Raw genomic sequence first — 19,778 nt, 5'->3', positions numbered from 1 at the left:
ACCCAGTCAGCCAGGGATACTCTACTGATTCTCACAATGCAGAATACTGCAGTGCTCAGCCCAGAGGTATCCTGTGACCTCCTCAGTCTCCCCTGTGCCCCCCAGCTCCTCCTCCTGAACTTGGATATGAGCTGCCAGCAGCCGCTTTCGTCACTCTCCCTGTGCAATCCTAGCTGACCCCCATCTGACTAGCCCACTGTTATGTTTCTTTAAGGTGGTTGTGCACACGTTTGCTGTGGTCTCTTCTCCTTTTTTAAGTAGGCTCCATGCCCAATGTGGGGCTTGAACTCACGACCCTGAGATCAAGAGTCAGATGCTCTACCAACTAAGCCACCCAGGCACCCCTGCTCTGGTCTCTTCTGTGTGGATTTCATAGTTTAACTTTTACAGGGAGATCCTATTTCCTTCTTATCCAAGCTCCTGAATCTATCTCCCTGTTGCCTCCATGTGCCAAATGCAGTGAACACATAAATTCTTTCCAGAGCCAAGAATAGAAACTAAGATTTATGAGTCCCCATCTATTACTGTAACCAGCAGGATCACTTACTCCCCATATCCTTTATTTCATGACCATATTTTTCTTCATAAATTGCACCTTTTTAAGATGTTACATAAAGAGGCCCAATTCAAAGTTTTAAATTCAAATTATTTGGGCTGAGAACATACTAGGCATCTGAACTACGGATGGAAAATACCCTTTTTACATGCTTGAATAAGTCCAAAACAGCTTAAAGGATTTCTTCAATTTAAAAAAAAAATAATTCACTTCTGGACTGAGGAAAAAAATACGATAAATTTCTACACAAAGGCAATGCCTTGAGAGAGAAATAGCTTAGGTGGCTGTGAAAATCAAGGGCTTTGTAGGGAATGCAACCCAGTCTACAAGCAAAGCTTCCTCAGGCTCATAATGTAGATGTCAAGGGTGTTTTCCAGAGGACAGGGCTCAGGTGGATTTAGGGGCTATCTGAATTCTGAGATTTCTTCTTCAGATGTATGTGTTAGTTACAGAGGGGGGTTAAAGACCCACCGGGGACAAAGACTAGAAGCTGTAATTGGTCTTACCATACAGTGTTGTAAGTTCTTTTTGATGCTATTGAATGTGAAATAGGGACTTCTTAGGACAAGAGGAGTCTCAACTTGGCACAATTCACAGGCCTTGCAGCAAACCCTCACAGGCCTTGCAGCAAACCCCCACACGCCATGGGGAATCCCCCCTTATCTTTCTGGTAAGGTGTTCTGTGGTCCAGAAGCAGCTTCCCAAAATCTGTAAAAGACCCTTCTCTTGCGCTGATGGCGGCCGGCTTACACAGCACCATGCGCAGAGCACTCTCCGGGCCCAGGCACGAAACCGCAGCCCAGCGTTTGCTGTCTGCGGCCCTGGCGGGCCTGCCGTGGTACCGCGCCCCAGCCACGCTGCCCAGAGAGGGACCCTGCTCTCCAGGCTCTGGGGCCCCTCCGGGCTCACAGAGGAGTCACTCTGCCTGCAAACTACCACACAGCAAGGGACGCCATGCCTTTGTCTTTCTTGAGAAAAACCTTGAAACTATACTGGAGGCCTCCGGAATAGTGTGAGTACCCAGTGACTTTGCTTTCCTTAGTGCATCATTTCTAAAAGAGAAAAAAGAATTGTGAAGACTCCATAGAAACTTGCCTCATCTACTTTGCTCCCAGACGACCCCCTCCCGTGCAACAAAATGCAAAAACAAACAACAAAACCCAACAACCCCATCTCCCTAAAGACCTTGGCAGCTGCCAGCAAAGGAGGACAGACATGCTGTCCATGGATGTCCAAGAGGTGACATTCTGTTGTTTTAGTTTTAATATCTCACAATGGTGATTGCAGCCAGAAACAAGAGCATTCCAAGGCTCCCTGTCTTACCGCCTCCTGCTTGGCCCTTTGGTGCATGGGATTAGTGTCACCCCTGCTATGGGGTCCAGTACCCCCGTAGAGTGGCAGATCGTCAGCAAGGATCTGCATTTTCTACAAACTGTCAGACCCTCCAAGCCCTGGGCTGGTGAGTGCAAGTGGGTCCCTCCACCCGGTGCACCCCGCACCTACCTGCACCCTGCAGCCTCTGGCTCCCCTTGCCCCCTAAGCACCACCCCTCCAGCCCAGCCCCTGCTGGCCTATAGCAGACTCATCCCAGCAGGCAGGAGGAGCCCTGGGGGGGGGGGGGGCATCTGCTACCAACCCCACCCCCACCCCTGCCCCAGGCTTAGGGGCTCCTCTCTACAGGCACCAGCAGCACCCTTTGAACATCCGGCCATCCGGAGTGGCAGGGCCAAGACAACACAGCCACAGCAGCATCAGAAATACATGGATTTTTGGTACAGCCACGAGCCCCATCCAATTAAAAATATTCACTGGCATGTTCCAAGTCTTTATTCCTGCCAAGTGAGTTGACTGCCGCTCGCACAGAACAATGCTATTTGTCAAACATGACCTCATTTTCAGAACTGATCAGAGAAGTTTTGAAGCACAACCTTCCCCCATTACTAGAAGGTCTAGAGGTTTTCCGGGGTGATCTTACTCCACAGTTAGGCCTCTTTCCTTGTCTGGGGACTGGAGCTGTGGGAGTTTAGGTTTTAAGTTCTCTATTTAGGGTTAGTGAAACAGGCCAGGCTGCTGAAGAAGAGACAGGCAGGGGGAGAGAGAGAGATGGCATGTGTTATTCCTGCCTGGGAAGTATTTGGAAACTGCTGGTGGGGTGGGGGTGGTGGGCCGATGCTGTAGCCATTAGAAATTACAGAGCAGGGGTGCTTGGGTGGCTCAGTTGGTTCAGCATCTGACTCTTGGTTTCAGATCAGGGCATGATCTCACGGCTTTGTGGGTTCCAGCCCTGCATCAGGCTCTGAACTGGCAGTGCAGAGCCTCCTTGGGATTCTCTCTCTCTCACCCTCTCTCTCTGCCCCCCCCCCCCCCACTTGCACTGTATCTGCCTCCCTCAAACTAAATAAATAAACTTAAAAAAATAGGGGCACCTGGGTGGCTCAGTCAGTTAAGTGTCCGACTTCTGCTCAGGTCATGATCCCACAGTCTGTGAGTTCAAGCCAGCATTGGGCTCTGTGCTGACAGCTCAGAGCCTGGACCCTGCTTCAGATTTTCTCTCTCTCTCTCTCTCTCTCTCTCAAAAATAAACATTAAGAAAAATTTAAAGTAAATAAAAATAAATATAGTACTTGTGTATAGTTTGAAAAAATTAAAAAAAGAGAGAAATTACAGAGCAAACCATGAACACATATCTCTTACCATTACATAAAAGATGAAAGACAAAATAGGAGGGAAGTAAGTCAAGTACATGCCCCAAGAGGACCCATATATGTACATCCAAGAGACCAGTCTCTTGGTGGAAGCAGTAAATGGAAGGGAAAAGACAGGGACTGATATCAGACTAACCTGAGTTTCAATCCTGGCTCTGCCACTTAGGAGTTGTGTGACCTTAGGCAAATTACTTAACTTTTCTGAAGGCCAGTTGAATCATCTCTAAAATCTTGCTATTCATACCTTCCTTCAGAAACTCAATGGCATTATCATTTATAAAACCTCTCTAGCAGGAGGTAAATACTACCGCCTAGCCTAAGAGTAGGTGGGGGCACCTGAGTGGCTCAGTTGGTTAGCATCTGACCTCAGCTCAGGTCGTGATCTCCCAGTTCATGAGTTCAAGCCCCACATCAGGGTCTGAGCTGACAGCTTGGAGCCTGGAAACTGCTTCCGATTCTGTGTCTCCCTCTCTCTCTGTGCCCCTCCCCTGCTAGTGCTATCTCTCTCTGTCTCTCAAAAATGAATAAATGTTAGAAAAGACTTTTTTTAAATAAGAGTAGGTAAATATTGGCAAATAGTACGTATTGATGAACAACTTTCTGCAACTTTTGGCAATCTTCCTAAGGTCTCCGTGCACAAGTCTGGAAGTTTATCAAGAGTCTGTATTTAACTTTTTCCATTCTGGTTGAGGATAACAGAAAAAGAAATTATATAAAAAAAGAAAGAGAAAGAAAGGAGAAAGAAAGAAAGAAAGAAAGAAGAAAGAGAAATACACTGAGAAATCCCACCTTTCTTCCTAGAGATATTCTTTATGTTTCCAAACTTTTCAAACATTTTTTATCCCAGATATCTGATACAGAGGTGCCAGATGGGAGGGGGTGGGGAGTAATCTGTATGTTGACCCAGGACACTGAGCTGTAGGTCCCTGACATCAAATTAACCATTATTTTGTCATATTGCACTCTTCCAAAATAACTTTTTCTAGAAAGTAACCCAATTATTTCTGACTTATATTTGCAGTTCCATTGTTCTGCACCCTCACCAGAACTAGGTATGGTCAGTCTTTTCAATTTAGCCATTCTTTTTGTTTTGGGTTTTTTTTTTGTTTTTTGTTTTTTTGAGAGAGCGAGAATGAGAGTTCGAGTGTGAGTGAGGAAGAAGGAACAGGGAGAGAATCCCAAGCAGGCTCCACAGTCAGTGCAGAGCCTGACATGGGGCTTGATCCCTGGACCCTGGGATCAGCCCAACCGACTGAACCACCCAGGTGCCCCTAATTTAGCCATTTTAGTAGGTGTGTAGTAGTATCTTATCAAGGTTTTCATTTATATTTCCCTAGTGATGAATTTTTTCAGCACCTTTCCTGTGTATCTTCTTTGGCGTTTTCTGACAATTTGGTAAATTGTCTGTTCAGATCTTCTGTCTAGTTTTTAATTGTGTTATTTTCTTTGTTGTGGAGTTTTGAGTGTTAAAAAAAAATACAATCTGGGTATAAGTCCTTTATCAGATAGGTATTGTTCAAATATTTTCTCCCAGTCTTGGTGTGACTTTTTCATTCTATTTTCTTTTGAAGAGCAAAAGTTTTCCATCTTGACGAAATCCAATTTATCACCTTGATTCCCTCTTATGCGAGTCCTGCATTTGGTATTGTAGCTAAGAAATCTTTGCCTAAACCAAAGTCACACAACTTTTTCCTATGTTTTCTTCTACAAGTTTTACAGTGTTCTTCTACACGCATTGAGGTGTGTGGTCCATTTTAAGATAAACTTTGTATACGGTGTGAGGTTTGGATGGAAGTTCATGTTTCGCAGATGGATATCCAGGTGTCCCAGCATCATTTATTGAAAATACCATCCTTTCCCCCCATTGAGATGCCTTTGCACCTTTGCTGAAAATCAACTGACCATCTATGTGTGGGTCTATTCTGGAGAGCATCTCGATTTTCACCATATAGTCCTGTATTGAAATTCTCAGCTGCCACGATGCCCAGACAGGATCCTCTCTCACTCCACGAGTGCTGCTCACTGGTGGGTCCCCACCACAGGCAGCACTGACGGCTCTTCTACAGCCTCGAAGCTTCTTGAGCCTCGCCCTAGTGGGGCTGGCTGCAGAAGCATGCACAGATCTCCCAGAGGTCGGGGAGGGGGGCCCACCACATTTTCCAAGAGTGCACGCCCCCCTCTGGAACATAGTACTGGGTACCCAAGAGGCTCTGAAGCCCTGGCCAAGCTGGAGGACCCAGGGCTCCCCCACATCCTCTCACCCTCCACCCTAGCACACGACCTCCCCCCTCGTCTTCTCTTCATTCCAGTCAGGCCGGAGAACCTTCAAGAGACATATTGATTAGAAGTCCTGTCTGCCTTACAAAAACACGGGAGGTTAACTCCTCCGGCAGAGCCCATCTTGGCCGCCTGTCTTCTTGCAGCTGCCTGGGGAGGGCTGTACTGAGAGAGAGGAACATCAGAGGAATCGCTCGCTTATTTCCCCAGCAGTTAGGAATTAGATGAAGTCATAACCAGGTCTACACTTGGCAGAGCACCTGGACACAATAGTATGCTTAATGAAATGATTAAATGTCTCCGCAGCGGAGCCCCATTTCATTTATGTAACTTTTATTGACCTGTAATGAAGGTCTGCCAAAATACTAGCACAGCATGGAGGGGCACAAGCGAGGCATCCACCAGCAGGCAGGGTCTAGACTGACCTTGTGGTCCCTCCTCTTTCCCCAAGCTGGAGAACTCCTGCCATTGTCCTCAGTCTTTCATCCACATCTCCTGTAGACAACTGAATGGGTACCCCGACCTGGAAAAAATCACAATAAAAATGTTACCCTTTTCAAAGTAAACTGGCCCTGGCCAGGCAGGAACGCAGAGGGCTGTGTCCTTAACTTTCCCACCTCTCTCAAGGAGGAGGCACTGCCTTCAGGACATTCAGGTGGCTGAAAACCATGTGGTGAGTATCCAGAGACATCCCTCAAGGTGGCCCACCAAAAAGAAATTCTTAAAAGGGTGAGTTTTAATGGTAAGATTCATTTGAGGAGCTCATTCATCCTATCCCTTCTGCAAGGTCCACAAAGCACCTTATCACATTAAGGGCTTTGAGAAGCCCTTCTGCAAATTCACCCAGAAATTTCCTAAACTTACGTTAAGAACACCTTTTTTTCCCCCCGCCAAACATCTGTTAACACCAGGGAACTTGGTTGAGAAATGATGTTCCCCCCCAAATGCCATAAGATGTTCTGATAAAAAGTGTCTGTCGCTTTATTCTATTCAGCTTAGAATCAGTGAAGGGTGAAGACAATGAGGAATTTGGGGTTTCCCCGGGCTCCCTGCCTGCTTCTCTCTGGCACCCAGCTTGGGATGTGGGAAAGAAGCGATGACATCTTCCTGCCACACTGGTATGTGTGTGTTTGGGGAGCGGGGGAGGGGGGGATTGCAGAATCCCCAGCCAGAGCTCTGCCACTGACTAGTTGATTAAGACTGCCTGAAACGCCTAGATCAGGAGTCCACCTCCCCAAAGTTAGCACGTATTGACCTCTGATGACACAGTCCGTTTCTAGCACATAGTTGTCTCTTCTTTCCTCTCGTGCTAGTTTGCCACAGATTTATTTTCTCCAAATATCACAACTGAATTAAAAACATTTTTTCTCCCCCCCCCCCCCCCACAACACTTCTGTACCACATCCCTCCCCTTCTCCAAAGTCACCTCTGGGACTAGAGGGCCAGCTGCGGAAAACTCCCAATCTGTCTTTTAAGGGGTGTCAGCCACTTTTAAGTGGCTACCCCTCCTCAGCTTAGTGCCTCCGCCGCCACTAACGTGGAATTAGATTAAGCGCCGGCTGTCCCCCTGTCCCCGTGAAAAGCTCTCCACACAGTCAGGCAGCGGAGAAACCACCGAGTCAGCAGCTCAGACTCCTCCCCCACCCCCGTCTCCCTCGGCTCCGGGCACTGGGTTGTCATCTGGAGCGAGTGCACTCATTCTAATTCTTTATGCCTTGTTATTCTGTCAATTTCTTAATCTATTTATGCTGACTTTATTTTTAGTGTGCCTATTGTGACAGCAAATCCTGAAATTGCCTTGGTTGTTTTCTGAAAATGGCCGTTACCAAACCATAATGCAGACCCCGACTAAAATAATGTGAGCCCCAGGCGGTTTCTGGCGCCCACAGCAGCTGTCTACTTTTAGAGCTGCATATCAATTCTCCCCTCAGAGGGGCTGGCCCGGGAGGCGGCTAGGAAAGCAACGTGGTGTCGTATTTAGATGAGCGTCTCTGGGTCTCGCTGAAAATGCTCGCTGCCTCCCCTTTTGGAGAATTTCTTCAAACATTAATAAATTCCCTCCCCTCTCCCTATCTTTTGTTGGCAAACTATAAAAAATGCAAATGATCCAGAAACCAATTAATTTTTAGAAGGTTGCAGCTGTTTTGCTGTATTCACAAGACATGGTGGGCACATTTAGGGTGTGTGTCTGCGAAAGCACACACATGTGGAAGGCATCCGACCGCTCATCACAGACGCATCAGATCTCCAGATATGAGCCATCATTCAGCCTCGTCAATGCCAACACATGCGTTTCAAAGCGCATTCCACTCCCAGAGAATCAGGAGTTGCTAAGGGGCACACAGAGGCCAGAAGGCGGCCACAAGATAGATACCCAGTCACGATAATGCGTCACCTCCTGGGACCAAGGAAACGCTCTCTCTCTTCTGGTGCTTCTCCAAATGTCAAAATAGTATCCCTGGAGGAGAACACCGTCAATATTCCTCTGCCTCCCGTTACATCACCCCATGGCGGTCACGGCCCACCTAGCAGCCACTGCCCATCTCTCGTCTCACTTTGCTGGGAGCGGTTGGATTTGGTTGAGGTAGAGGGATAGTGGTTCCATTTTGTCAACCTCCCAAGGCACCACCGTGCTTGATCTAAGCACAACACTGTGATCCCACGATGCTCGGAGACCGGGCATGTGACCCAGTTGTAGCCAATGAGACACAGGGCAAGCCTGCTGATGGGGTTTTGGAGGCTCCTGATGTCAAGCTACTCTGGCGAAGTCAAGTAAGGAAAATGCCGTTGTGCACGTCTGCCACTTTCCTGTCCCAAAGAACACTTCTGTGTGCTGATGTGATGGCCGTGGCTTGCTGGTGTCTCATGACCACGAGGTGGAAGGCCTAGGATGGTGGAGCGGAAGCCGTCCAGCACCTGTGCCCATCCTGGGCCAGCAGATCTCCGGACTCCTGGCCGTGTGAGATAATTACCTCTCTTCATTGCTCAGCTACTGTTTGTCAGGTGCTTTGTTACTTGTGGGCAAAAGCATTCCTGATTGATACAAGGCTCTCCGGGTCGGAAGAGACGTACGGCTATGTCATCTAGAATCACTGCCACGGGCTGCTTGGCTTCCTGCTCTGATACGTCCATGGGGTGATCTTCTAAATTGTGCTCCAACAAGCAAAGAAGAGAACCTGTGCTCTCCTGGAGCACCCGGGCTGCACCGGCACCTCTGCTGGGAAGTCTTCGTCCTGTGAGAAGCCACTCCCCTAGTGTTCTGGAGAGAGTGGCGCCGGAGAGAGAGGCATGGGGGCTGCTCCCACAAGCGATGCTGGGGCAGGGGCTGAGCCCCCTGTGAAGAGCAGAGGGATGTCAGGCTTATTGAGCTATAATTCACATACCACACAACTCACCCCTTTAAATGCACAATTCAGTGTTTTTTTTAGTTTATTCATAGATGTGTGCACCCATCGCAAGCCAATTTTAGACCATTTTCATCACTTGCAAAGAAACCCTGTGCCCTTTAGCTATTGCTCCTCTGCTCACCAACCCCCTACCCTCCCCCTGCCCTGAGCAACCACTAATCTTTCTGTCTCTAGAGTCCTCTATTCTGGACATTTCATAAAATGGAATCACATAGTACGTGGTCTTTGTGAATGGCTTCTTTCACTCAACGTAATGTTTTCAAGGTTCATCTACATTACAACATGTATTAGTACTTCATTTCTTTTTATGGCCAAAAAATATTCCATTGCGTAGATATTCGGCCTTGTTATTTTTTGGTAATTACATTCTATAACGTCATCACAATCATTGAATTAGCAAATACCGCACCATTGCTGCTAGGGGAAATACAGGGTTAGGTTTCCGAAAGCCACTGGTCAGAACATTTTCCTCAATCAACACACAACCTTGGGGCGCCTGGTGGCTCGGTCGGTTAAGCATCCAACTTCGGCTCAGGTCATGATTCGCGGTTCGTGAGTTCAAGCCCCATGTCGGGCGCTGTGCTGACAGCTCGGAGCCTCGAGCCTGCTTCAGATTCTGTGTCTCCCTCTTCTCTGTCCCTCCCACGATTTCTCTCTCTCTCTTACACACAAAAAAATAAATAAAAATTAAAAAATTAAAAAAACCCCACAACCTTGATGTACATGAATTTCTGCTTAAAGACACAGTATTTAATATATATTATTGGTTTGTTAACATTGAACTCACAGTCAACGGCACTATAACTGCTATCTGAATGAGTGGGGATGGGGATAGGGGAAGGAGAGCTGCCCGAAAGAACTCTTAGGATTAGACACACCTGTATCAACCCAAAATTGGCCCTAACTAGGATGACCAAGTGCTCTGGTCCTTGGACACCCCTCAGGGTTTCCCAGGAGGTGGGACTTTCATGGCTACAACTAGAGAGTCTGGGCAAACTGGGATGGTCGATTCACCCCACCTGCTTCCCTAGGTCTGTGCATCCACAGATTTGACTCCTACCCTTTGGAGTGACACAAAGATGATCTTCTCCTTCGTGAGAAGACCCTTCCATTGTTTGAAGACACGTCTTGTTTTCTCCCAAGTTTTCTCAGACTTGACATCCTGAGTTTCTTGGACCTTCTTCACACTGGGCAGAGTGACAGGAGTCACTGGCTGATGACAGAGTTCTCTTCTTCTGGCCTCATTGGCCAGACTGCACTTCCCACCCTCTCTTGAAGGTCGGTGTGGCCCTGGGATGAATGTGAGTGCAGGCCATGTGGTCATTTCCAGACCTGGCTTTCACAAACCTTCCACTCACAGGCCCCACGTTCCTTCAGCACGAAGGGAGGCACCCACCCCGCTGCTGGAGGAGGGCTGCTCCCCAGTTAGAAGCATCACTTAGTGAGCAAGTAATAAGCTGTTGTGTTCCGTCTCTATGGCAAGCGCGTTATCTGCCACTGCGGTGAGCCTCACTTTGATTCGCATGCTTTCAAGCTCCTGCATTACCATGTCCCTCTCTGCACATGTTCCTGCCTGACTGGACTCTTTTTACAGGGGGCACCCCAAATCTGTCCATGTGTGATCCGTCTGTCTAGGGCAAAGGTTGATGCTCTCCCTCTTCTGATCACCCATATCTAGGGGCACAGAGTGAAATTACATAAGCTTTTTTGGGAGGGGAGCCCACCCTGTGGCTGACCTCTGTTTAACTTGCTATCGAACACTTCCTCCCCATACCACTTCGAGACACTGGGGACGCAACGATCAGCTTAACCATTAAATTCACCCATCATCATGACTTAGTGAGATATTCTGGATGCTATTCTGCTCACTGGTGCATTTACTCCTCCTGTCCCCCAGTGCCCCACCCCCCTGTTACAACCAGGGTAGCTGTGGTAACAGCCAATACCCAGATGGTAAATTCTAGATGCTTCATAAGTCCCAACTCTTAACACTCTTAACAATTCTTTTTTTTTTAATTGTTTTAATGTTTACTTATTATTGAGAGACAGAGAGAGAGATAGAACATGAGCTTGGGAGGGGCAGAGACAGGAGGAGACACAGAATCGGAAGCAGGCTCCAGGCTCTGAGCTGTCAGCACAGAGCCCGACGCGGGGCTCGAACTCACAAACTGCGCGATCATGACCCAAGCCGAAGTCGGACACTTAACAGACTGAGCCACCCAGGCACCCCACCACTCAGCAATTCTAAAGGCAAAACTACTATGATCCCCATTATATAGCTGAGTAAACTGAGGCACAGAGAGGTTAAATAACCTGCCCCAGGACATTTAGCTAGCAACAGAGTTGGCTTTCATTCACCCCAGCAGTACAGTGTCAGCCCAGATTCTTAACTGTTAGGTTAATATGTTTTCTATGCCCCGGTCGTGTCTGAATCCATGTGTTACACAAACACGGAACAAGAAAGTGCCAAGGGCACCGGGGACCCTCCCCTGGACAGCCCTTTGAACCAACAACACTCATCTGCTTCTGGGACACGTTTTAGGTTTAGCTGTTCAACTAGTTGCTCAGCCCTTGGATGAGGGCTCCATGTTGCCTCCAGCCTGTGTGTCCCCATTTTAGTCACAGGGATGTCATAGGAGATGGGGATCTGTGCCCAGAAAAAAGGAGAATGGGCTCAGAGTTCTGCAAGTTTGAGGCCCTCTGGACACAGCCGCCCAGAGTCCTTATGGACTTTCTGCCAAAGCTCAAGGGTATGACCTTGATGATGCAGGAAATAAAACAGAAAGAGCTTGCCCTCCTGGGACCAGGGGTGTTGAAAGAGGCCAGACTCAGAACTATAAAGGCAGAACAGGAGCAGCCCTGAAAGCCTGGCCATTATTCTGTGTCAGACTGAAGAGAAGTATTGAGAATGCATGCTTATAATCTAACAGTATAAGGTGAGGACTCAGATATGTATACCCTAGTAGAAGGATCGTTCTTGCCCTCTAAATCGCTTACTGATGGCATTCTATGCTGAGGACCAGCACAGCCAGATGGCACAGAGCGATCGCTTTCCAGCTTTATGCAAAGTAACTGGCTAAGCATTATACCAAAAAAGTATCATCCACAAGCTTGACCCTTGTCAAAGTTATTTTCTTATTACTCTACGGCTTGAGTGGTGGACAAAGAGGAAAGGAAACTGAGAACTTGTTTCTCCAGTGGTGGCAGCAGAGGCTGCCAGTGGCAAGATGGCAGGCTGGTTACACAGTATGTCCTGGGTCCGCGGCCACACGCAGCTCACGTTGGTTCCCATGGGCAGTAAGGACTGCCTTCAGCAAGCAAAGGCTGAGGCTGGGATTGAAAGAGGTTCCAGAGCTGGAGGATCCGTGGTAAAGCTCTCCTAGAAGCTTCCTGTCCTTTCGGCTCGTTCCGACCTATTGAGCCACCAGCAAGGCAGCCACAGGCCTGGAGTCTGGCCGGAGGGACGAGGAACCTACTTCAGGGATGGGCAGGGAGTGTCTGAGTTTCTACCAGTTCAAGCACGGCCTTCAGTAACTGACAGGTTGCAAACAACTGCAATCCTGCTAAAGAGCCTGGAAATTCAGCTAATTCACTCTGCGTGTTCTGTCCTGGGGTCTGTGAAGATGACAGCAGGGCTGGTCCCTTCTGAGGGTTGTGGAGGAAAGCCTGCTCCAGGCCTATCTCCTTGGCGAGGAAATGGCCCGGCTCCCGTTCACGTCATGTTCTCCCTGTGTGTCTGTGTCCAAATTTCCCCTTTTTATAAGGACAGTGTCATTTTGGATTAGGGACCTTCCTACTGAACTCATTTCAATGCAATCACCTCTTTAAAGGACCAGTCTCCAAATGTGGTCACATTCTGGGGGACAACGGCTTAGGGCTTCAACATCTGAATTTTGGGGTGACACATAATTCAACCCCCAACACTCCTTTCCCCACCTCAAGTTTCTCTTACCATTTTCTTTCTCTCTTTTTTTTTTTTTTTTTTTTTTTTTTGCCTTCTTTACTTTAAAGCATTTGTTAGTACCCGCAGTCATTTCATTTATTTGTTTGGAAAGTATCTTTCCCACTTGAATGGAACATCCCTGAGCATTTTCTCCCCTGGGGACCTACCACACTTGCGGACTATGTGAATCTGGCTTTCACCTGTGCCTCTTGGTGGCCCACTCCCCCTTCTAGTGACAGCGGCACTATCCTCAGCTGCAGAGGGCTCCAGGAAACCCACAGGGGACAGAGAGGAGAGACTTAAACCTGCCCCAGAAGGCCTAGGAGGTGACAGAAGGATGACAGCCTTTCTTTCTCCTTGTTATCACCTCATTATTTTCCAGGTCTTGGCCTCCTTCCAGAAATAACAAGATGGAAAGTCCATCACACAGCTCATTTTAATTCACATTTCTCTGTGATGCCTCAGATTATTTATTTTCCATAATAATACCATTAATTTTTTTTGAAGAGTTATCTTCTGTGTGGTAAACACAGGGGCAGGTAAATGCCATTAGAGCCACTCGGGCCTGGGTCAGCTGCCGTGGAATTGGCCTGAGATGAAGAGGTGCTGCTACCTGGGTTGCAAGCCTGAGGCTTTCTGAAGCACCAAGGTCTCTCTAGAAGGAAGTTCTCCTTCGGTGGAGGAGTCAGGAGCTCAGGAGTGGCCCTGAGAAGCCAGGGTTCTAAGTAGTGCCTCACAAAATTACCATCACCACATCACCACCACCACCACCACCATCATCAACGTCACCAAACCATCACCACCACCATGATCACCATCGTCGTCACCGTCATCCTCACCACCATCACCACCACCATCATCAGCGTCACCAAACCATCATCACCACGACTGCATTTACCAAGTGTCTACTCTCTACCAGGTCCTCTGTTAAGTGCTTGGCCCACAAGATCTTCTAAAAATAGCACCCAAAGGCCAAAACACTTCTTGTGTCAAAGATGTGGTAAACGATACGAGTCATGAAAACATAGGCGCTCACCGAGCACAGAGGATCTTCACCACCACACACGTAGCCAATAACCAGAACCTCATGCCACCTCATAAGCGTCTACAGGGGCAGCTGGGCAGCTCTGCTCACCTCAGTTGGCCTCGAGCAGCGTCCGCGCTTGGCCTGGAGTCCCTGTTCTAGGCTGGGCGTGGCTGGAAGCCTCAGCTTCTCCCTGCGGAGCTCAGGGATGACTCCACTCCAGGTGTGTGCATTCTGGGCCCAGCTCAAGGGGCGGCAGCTGCTCCGAGGAAGCCTTTCCTCGTGGTGATGGCCAAAGTGCAAGACATCGATGGGAACAGACGCGTTCTCCCCAGAACCATCACGTGGGACTCTCGCCAGATGTCCGCTGGCCTAAGTGAGTCACGTGGGCAAGCCTAGAGCCAGTGGAGCAGGGATGCCTAGCTCGTCGTCGTGTGTCACCGAGGACCTTGGTGGTCTGTGATGCTGTGTGACAACGACACCTCACACCCCCTTCCTTCCTCTTCCATGCGGTGGAGGTGTCTCCCTCTCCTGCTCCTGGACGGTGAAGCCAGGTCAGGGTGAGGACATGGTGAAGAGCAGGGGCCAGCAGGGCGGGTGAGACGGTGGACGGCAGAGGCCCAGGCAGGGCCGTGGAGCAGCCCAGGTGCCACGAGACTGTCTAGTAAGGACTCGATTTCTGTTTCTGTCAGCTGCCAGCTTTGTGACCTCAGACAAGCCCGTCAACCTCTCTGAGCTCCAGTGACCGCGCTTGTATGTAAAATCAGGGTAATAATGGCCCAGAGGCGAGGCTAAGAATTAGCATGTGTAAGTCCCCAGTCTCTTCGCTGCTTCTGGGCGGCAGGGGGACTTGGGTGGAAGTGTAACCAGACGTGATTCTCACTAAAGAGCTGGTCACCAGAGAGGGTCAAGCAAAGAGCGTGCAAACGAGGAAGAGAGGAAAATGCCCCAGGCGAGCCGGGGCAAAACCAAAGGAGGACTTGACTCCGCAGAAGCCCGGGAGGTGTTTTCAGCATTTATAGAATCAGGGAGCAGCGAGGATGCTTCTGGCATCGGGCACAGAAAACGGTGCCACGTGTTATTTCACACCAGGCGGCTGAAGGTAGGGTGGCACCAGCTTCGGCCCATGGGGCTCCGGGTCCCCGTCGAGCTGGACATCCAGACACAGTCTCGAGAGGACGGCGTCTCTCAGGGTGTCTCCGGAGCGAGCGAGCCAGGAACGTGGCCCAGGCTGCACGCGGGGCCCACTTCCAACCAATCACCGTCAGGGAGCTCAGCTTGCTCTTGGGCTTGGGCCAATCAGGACGCCGCCCTGGCGCTGGGAGGCGGGGGGGTCTGTCCGGGAGGGGAGGAAGCGGGCGGTGTTGCCAGGGCCCAGAGGCAGAGTAACACTGCCCAGGGGTCCCGGAGCCGGAGGAGGTGTGGCTGCGGTTGTGTGCGCGCCGCGGCTGGGGCGCAGTGCACGCAGGGGCTGCAGGCCCCGCCGCGAGTCATTCAGAAGGATCTAAAACCCACCGAGGCCTCCCAGTAACTGGAATCACGGGGAGCCCAGCACCGGGCGCAGGTGACACTGGGCTGCAGCGCTGGGTGGGGGGCGCGGGCCACGGGTCCCACCGATCGCTGCGGGGCAGGGGAAGCGGGGTTCCGCCAGCCCAGCCGACGGGTGGAAGGGTGGTCTTGGGACCTGCAACTTCCCACGACTGGCTGGCCAGTGGGGGCGCTCAGCGTTGGCACCCGGGAGATTGGGGAATTGTGTGCCTCCCACGCACCGCTTCTCGCGGTCAACGTCGGAAAGCAAGTTCCCGCGGGAGGGCCGGGTTTCCTGGACACCGTCTTCCTGGGGCCTCAGGGGGAGTGGAGGTGTTGCACGAGCGGCCGCTGACCCCTGGGTCCAAGTCTAAGTTCCCAAAGCTGTGGGTGCAACTGGGTTTCCCAGCTTCCTGGGGGAGAGTTTTCAGGATGTGAGCAAAATCACAAAGGGGACTGTGGGTCCTAAGTATCCTGATCCTTGAGCTGTGGCTCTCTGACCCCAGCGGGCGTTTATTCCCAGGTAGGGGCAGAGGTTGGCAATGGAGAGGTTGGGCATCAGAGATGGGTGCGGAAAAAGGCAGATCTCAGACCTGGTGGCTCCAGCATCCCAGCTGGTGGGGAGACCTCGGGTGATTTGGTTCACCCATAAACTGGGTAGGACAGCCTCGGTGTGTGCCGCGGCATAGCCACCCACACAGACGCCTGTAGGGACGTGCCAGTGCCCGGAAATGCTGGAGTCACCAGGTCTGCTCTGGGGCCTCTACTGCCCTCCCTGCCCTTTCTCCCTGCACGTCTGTCACCTTCAAAGGGCTTCTCCGGCACCTGAGCTCCCTTCCTCTCCAGCCGGGGCAGTCTTCATTAAGGCTCTGACTCCTCAGCTCTTCTCTTCCCAATTTATGGTCTACTGCATCCCGCCAGAGCCTAATCTCTCAATTTCCAAATGTCCAACACTTGCTTTCAAGACAGCTGTCTCTGTGATGAGACTCAAGAACCAATTTTAATCTGAAAAGCCAAGAACTTGACACTCTCCACCCTGTCCCCCTGTCTCTGGGCTCTTTCTGTTTTCTGGACAGGGTGTGCTGCTGAAGTCATCGGAAGAGGGAGGTAACTTGATACACAACAGGGAAATGTGCATGAAAGAAACCTCAGTCAATGACACCAAGGTTTATCCTGTCACAAGAATGTGATTCAATTGAGAACTTCTTACTTTCTTTTTAAGTTTATTTATTTATTCGAGAGGGAGAGGGAGAGAGGGCGCGCGCCAGCACAAGTGGGGGAGGGGCAGAGAGAGAGAGAGAGAGAGAAAGAGAGAATCTCAAGCAAGCTCTGTGCTACCAGCGCAGAGCCCAATTTGGGCTCTCGGGAAACCACAAGATCATGACCTGAGCTGAAACCAGGAGTCCGATGCTTAACTGACTAAGCCACCCAGGCGCTGGACAATTTCTTCTTGATTTGAGACGATTGGCCAATCAGAGTTTGGGACAAAGTCGATAAGGAGTTTGTGTGGAGAGCAAGGAGAAGATCACTTGTCTGAGAGTCGACTGGTAGAGCCGAGTTCCAGTTGGGGGCTGATGCTTTCTGTGGGCCTTGAGGCAAGCCTTAGCCTCCCAAAGGCTCAATTTCACCACCTATAATACGGGGCTTGACCAGATGATTGTTTTGGTCTGTTCCAGCTCTGAAGTTCTGTGATGCTAGGATTCATGCCAAGAACAATTAAGGCCAGAAGCCAGATTTCTGATCTTGCTGAACTGACCACCTCTCCTTCTTTAAACTGAGTTTCCTTTTCAGTTTCTAAATCCAATTGTTTCTGTAACCGTTGGGCATTAGGTTGACAGTGGCCATCGGATGACAGCTGGACCCCCATGTAAACATTGGAGTGTGACAGGAAAAAGATCACGGGCTTTGGAGGCGCCTGGGTGCCTCAGTCCGTTAAGCGTCCAACTCTTGATTTCAGCTCAGGTCACGATCTCCCGGTTCAGGGGATCAAGCCCTATGTTGGGCTCCATGCTGACAGCACAGAGCCAGTTTGAGATTCTCTCGCTCTTTCTCTCTCTCTCTCTCTGCCCCTCCCCTGCTCACACTGTCTCCGTCTCTCTCAAAATAAATAAATAAACTTAAAAAAAAAAAAAAAGAAAAGTCATGGGCTTTGAAGTTAGACCAGCCCAGGATTTATGTTAGGAGGTGTTCAACTGGAAGTAACTAATAACTACCTAACAGTGACTTCCAACCATAAAGACATTTTCTGCTTACTCAAGAAATCTGGAGGTGGGAGGTCCTGAGATTGGTTTGACAGGCCAGTGGCCACACATTCCAAGTTCCATTTCGCATCTTCAGCGGGTTGGCTTTATCCTTGTCACCTCATGGATCTTAAAAGGCTGCCCCGGGCCACACACCTTACCTTCCTACAATATGCCGATAGACAGGGAGGAGAGGTGATAGACTCACAGGGTGTTTGTTCTTGAACTGCTCACCCCTTCCTAGCAGGGAGAGAGTGTTTTCCAGAAGCCCCTGCTCCCACACCTTTTTCTCCGGACTTGTTGCCCAGAACGGGTCCCATGCTCCCTCCCATATCAACCACTGGCAAGGGCGGCAGGAGTCTTGTGGCCCGCTAAGCCCAATCATAATGCTCACAAGATTTGCCACCTGGTTTTTTAAATTTGGGCTTCACTGGGGTACCGGGGTGGCTCAGTCGGTTAAATGTCTGACTTCGACTCAGGTCATAATCTCACAGCTCATGAGTTCGAGCCCCGCATCGGGCTCTCTGCTGACAGCTCAGAGTCTGGAGCCTGCTTTGGATTTCTGTGTCTCCCTCTCTCTCTCTCTGCCCTCTCCTGCTCGCGCTCTGCACTCTCTCTCTCTCTCTCTCTCTCGAAAATAAATAAACATTAAAAAATAATAATAAAATTTGGGCTTCATTTAACTGCCCGTGTGATATTGAACAAATCACTCAGCTTCTCTGAGCCCCGTTTTCAGCAGCTGAAATAGAGGCAAAATCACACTAACTTCACAGGACAGTGGGAAGGACTGAGTCAGATGATGTGTGGGAAGTCTCCAGGGCATTTGACCGTCCCCTGCACGCCCCACGTGCTCAGGAAATGGTAACTCTTGCCCTTCCTAACATCACTTCGGATGACGGTCGGAGAGGGTAGCCTCGCTTAGCCCTCTCGTCCCCGTTTTCAATTTCCATAAACTCCATTTCCGTGACAAGACACGCAGGAGCTTGCCAAAGTCAACACGTCGTCGGGCTCCAGTGTTTCCCGCTGTGGCACCTCCTGTCCTCACGGGCTCGGTGCCGCTCTGTACACAGCGGTTTTGGACAGTGGCCACTGCACATTTTGTGTCTGGATTTCTTGTGGGGGAGATTGAGCATCTGGCAGGATGGCCCCTGACTGTGACCAGTCTCCAGCAAGCATTGTCGCTGGGCGTGAGCGGCGACGAGACTTCTGTGAGGAGGGAGAGAACGGGCGTCCGCGGGAGAGGTGCTGCTTCCCTGGGACAGGGTGCCCTTCAGTGCTCCCACGGGGTTGGCTAAGGGGCGCCTCAAATCGCAAATCAAGCGGGGTTCTAGGGCTTCCGTCCCCTCCCCGCCTGCTGCCAATCCATCCGCTCTCTCTAAAGCCCACCCTCCTCCCACCACCTCTTCTCCTGTGGTCCCGGCAAGCCACTCCCTGGTCCCCTCCTGCCCCCCACCTGCCCTCACCTCCTCAGCACAGGCTCCTCCCAGCAGCCAGGCCGCGGTCCAAGGACGGGCACCGTGTCAGATCTTGCCGCGGCTTGGGCCCTTCCTGTGGCCATTCCATTACGGGTGGAATAAAATCCGAGGCCTCATGGTCTGACTCTGCCCACCTCTCAACCCCTGTCCTCACTCAGGGCCAGCTTCAGGGCGACCCATCTGCAGCGCACAGGGCCCCAGGCTTGCTCCTGACCCTGCTGTCACTGCCTGGAAGTTCTTAATCACTTCTGAACAAGGGTCTGCATTTCCGTTCTGCATGGGGGCCCGTGAATTACGTCCTGTCCTTACCTTCTTACCTGCCACACTCAGCACCCCTTCTCTAGAACACCCAGGTGTCCCTGTCCTCCTCGGCGTTGGCTGTTTCACCAGCTCCTTGTGGGGTCACTGCCTTCTCGGCGAGCCAGCCTCAGAGAAGACCCCCACCCCACTCCCTGTTGCCCGCCTGTGCATTGCCCACCCAGCACCCACCCTCTCGTCACGCCCTCTCCCGGCGCCGGGGCATCAGGACCCTTCCGTGACGCTGGAGGCTCACCTTGTCCCTTGTACGCCAGAGGCCCCACAGGCGCACGTTTTGTCACGTGCATTATATGTGTTCCTCACAAG

General features: G+C 50.6%; 1 long non-coding RNA gene across 1 annotated transcript; it reads right to left on the bottom strand.

The window, feature by feature from the left end:
- Positions 1 to 5,850: 5,850 nt before the first annotated feature.
- On the bottom strand, positions 5,851 to 15,448 carry LOC121013261 (uncharacterized). The gene is made up of 2 exons (XR_005782605.1): positions 13,925 to 15,448; positions 5,851 to 6,061 (listed from the first exon to the last, which is right to left on the bottom strand). It is a non-coding gene; the product is annotated as an uncharacterized LOC121013261 (long non-coding RNA).
- Positions 15,449 to 19,778: the final 4,330 nt, after the last annotated feature.

The sequence above is a fragment of the Herpailurus yagouaroundi genome, unplaced genomic scaffold (genome assembly GCF_014898765.1).
Source record: "Herpailurus yagouaroundi ecotype Mexico unplaced genomic scaffold, PumYag 198, whole genome shotgun sequence".
Lineage (NCBI taxonomy): Eukaryota > Metazoa > Chordata > Mammalia > Carnivora > Felidae > Herpailurus > Herpailurus yagouaroundi.
This window is presented reverse-complemented; position numbering and strand designations above follow the sequence as displayed.